The sequence below is a fragment of the Nannospalax galili genome, unplaced genomic scaffold, assembly GCF_000622305.1.
Source record: "Nannospalax galili isolate Female #2095 unplaced genomic scaffold, S.galili_v1.0 scaffold2371, whole genome shotgun sequence".
NCBI lineage: Eukaryota > Metazoa > Chordata > Mammalia > Rodentia > Spalacidae > Nannospalax > Nannospalax galili.
Window position 1 is genome coordinate 137,854 of NW_008328850.1, and position 3,668 is coordinate 141,521.

The following is a 3,668-nucleotide window of genomic DNA, read 5'->3' on the forward strand; positions in this document are numbered from 1 at the left end:
TGAAGCTGTCTATAAATGCAAATGGAATTTTTAAACTGTTAAATTAGACCAGGGTTTCTCAACTTGGACACAACTAACTTTTGAGACTGCATAATACCTTGGTGGGGGGGTTTGTCCCGTGTAGCACAGAGTATTAAGCAGTATCCTTGGCCTCTACCGAGTAGATGTCAGTCACAGATACCAGTTGGAATGTACTCTCATTGTCACAAACAGAAGTGTGCCCAATGTACCCTGGAAGTTTAGGAGTGTCCCACCTCCATCCCATGAGAATCACTGAGTTAATCTAGCTGGCTCTTGTTCGTAAGATTATATTTTTGTATTTACTAATTTTCCTATTATGAGAATTTTTTTAAAAGCAACAGAAGAAAGGAAAGAAATTATAATGTCAGTAAGGAAAAAACTCAAACCTGAAATTTTTCATAAAGAACTATTTGATCAGAAAAATATCACCACTGACCCCTTGAAATATGCTTTTAGCAGATCCTAACCCTGGGGCTCATGAAATCAATTATGTAGGTCAAAATGGGCATTCAAAAAAATAGAATAGAAAATGTGAGATGGCCAAACAAGAAATCAGAATATTATCCAATCATTTCTTATACTTTGTATACTACTGATATAATACTATGGGTTCCAGTTAAAAAAAAATACTTTAAAGATCAAATTTACAGTAATTGGCTATTTTATTTCAACTTTTTCATCACAAGTACCCCAGAGTGTGGGTAGGGATACAGCTCAGTGGTAGAAGCCTTGCCTAGCCTGGCTAAGGCCTGGGTTCTATCCACAGGCACTGCAAAAACAAACAACAAACAAAAATCCTAGAGTAAGTAGCAAGAGCCCCCCTCAAACCTTGTTCATTATGTGCTAGGAAAGAAACAGCAAGAGCAAAGTCCTCACAATTCTAAAGACCAAACCAAAAAAAGCCTAAAACCTACACAGAGCAAAATGATTACACTTGGAAACCAGTGACCAATAGAACTAGTTAAACTGTATGGCATGGAAGTAAACCTAAGGCCAAGATTTATACTGCCTTGTGTATCTGCCCTTTTTGGAGTGTCCATTTCAAGCATCGATGTCACCAAACTTCATTTATCCAGAATGAATTCTAGCAGACCCCCAACTAAGATTAAAATATACTGACAATTAACGATTACAGCCTTGTTTAGTTTGTAGCCCAATTAAAGAAGAGGTTTAGCTGTAAGTTTTAACATGAAACAGTGGTAATTACAAAAGACTTACAGGAGTTTTGTCTTATTAAAGCAAATCATAAGAGGATTTATATCAAAATGCTTTTAGCTGTTAAAATTATTGTATATATTTGAAGTATCTTTTTTTTTTTTTGTCTTTTTGAGACACAGTCTCTCCCTGCAGCCCCAGCTGGCCTGGAGCTCACTACGTAGACCAGGCTGGCTTTGAACTCACAGAGATCTGCCTCCCTTTGCCTCCCAGGTGCTGGGATTAAAGGCACATGCTACCACGCCTGGCTGAAAGTATCTATGCTTTTAAAACAATTTAAGATGTTCTTAAGTTTCACTATTGGGCCCAAATATTCTCAATTAACAAGGTTTAAATAAAAAAAACCTCAAATCTTCATGTTATTACAAGAATTATTTATTTGCTTAATGTTATTATAAAAGCTTCATTTCTTTAAAGAAATCTTTTTCTCCCAAGATTCTTACCTTTCCATTTTTATGTAGTCCCACAGATTAATTATTACTTTCACAAAGATATAGCAGAGTATTAAGATATTACATGCAGGCCTCAGCACTAAAACAAATCAATTTTACCAGCAGTAATTCTCCAAAGACTATCGCTTTCTACACGAGACAGATAAACATCTGCAAATCGAGTAAGTCTATTCATAAAGTGGCTCATCTTAAAGTAGAAGCAAATCCACGAATACAATGCTTGCTTTTGGCGCCTCACTTTTCTATTTCACAGGTGACTTTAGTGAGGAAACAATACCAACAGCAAACAAAGCTCAAAAGAAAAAAACCCACAAATTTCAAAATGATGCTGTTAGTATGAAACAGAAAGGTTCACACATCTCAAAGCGCTGTTCAACACCATCATGCATCTCCTGCCAGGGTTATCACAAGCCCGATGCCTAATACTTAACTATTTGATCTTCACAGATCAAGCAAGGACTTAAAATCATCTCACGTGCAACAGTCTCTGCATAGTGCCATTTCATCCATGCCACAAAAATGGTAAGTTTGGTAGTTACCAATAAATAAGGTGGGGGTCAAAGGAACTAAAGCCTTAGACTGCTCTTTATCATAAGATATCCTCAGACAAACCTCCCCATTCTTCATTCTGGCTCTATAAAATTAAGGAGCAGAGAAAAACTGGTAAGTGCCTGACTTTACACAGGAGTGGGGGAGGGGGGAAAAGCCACACTATTATTTCCTTTGTCATCATAAATATGTTTATGAAATAAATCCAACTGCATCAACATCTCCCACTTTACCACCCTGAAATTTAGCTTCAAGTAGGTACGTGGGGAGGTAAATATGCCAAGCACTGCAAAGAATATCCATTGACTAATCTCAGTATATCATATCTTAATCATTTAAGAATCAACTTCAGTACCAATAGTATATTGAGATGACATCTTTTACATTTCAACAAACACTAAAAATTGGATAATGGGTCAATTTCTGGGCTTCCCCCTGAAAGTTAATTAATTACATATTTATGCAACCAAATACCAAAAGGTACAAACAGAGTTGGTCTACAAATGCCAAATATGAAAAAGATATCATTAAATCACAATGTCTGCTGATATTTTAGTAATTTATTATTCAAACACACATTTGTTGTTATTCCTAACTATAATATTTTAACAGGTAATCTACTTGAGTCACTGACCATCTACCCTGTTTGCCTATAAAATTAAAAGCTACCTGAGTTACATACTTATACAAATTGGGCAAAAGTGAAAATTGTAATAAATTTTCTGAATAAACATTATTAAGGATAGAACAAATTAAAAGGAGGTCTAAAATCAAAATCATTTAATTGGCATATACTGTTAGGGTAACAGTTAAGTTCACATTAAGTTCATAGGTCATAAGGGTCATCTTTTGTACTTAAGTAGTCCAAAAAAAGGATTTGGCATAAAATAGAAAAGTCATATTACATGAAAAATTAGACTAAAATCAAGTTATTAGTATTTTAACTACAAATTTAAGACTGCGTTTAGCTAAATATCTTTGCAGCTGTACTTAAATAATTTTAGAAACAAAATTACTTCAGAACACTAAGTGAATACTCTATCTCAAACTATAAGACCAAAAAAGCTACTATACATCTAAGCATTTTGATAAATCTAACAAGAAACTTTTGAAAAATACTTTTCATAAAGCTACCTATCCAATAAAAAGTTCTAACTACTGATAATGTGGATAAAGACCATCCTCAAGCCTAAGAAGTAAAAAATGGCATCTGCCTTAGGATATATATTCCTGTAATATTTTTAACCCCTAGTATGCTAAATATTCAATACATGCTATCAAGTAAACATAGCATGGTTGTCCTATTATAAAGTATATAGCAATTCCCCAGTAGCATTTAAAAATAATCCAAAAACAAGGAGATATCAATGTTCTAAACATTACTCTCTAGGAAACACATTAAAGCAAAAGCTCAACTTCAATAACTTAAAA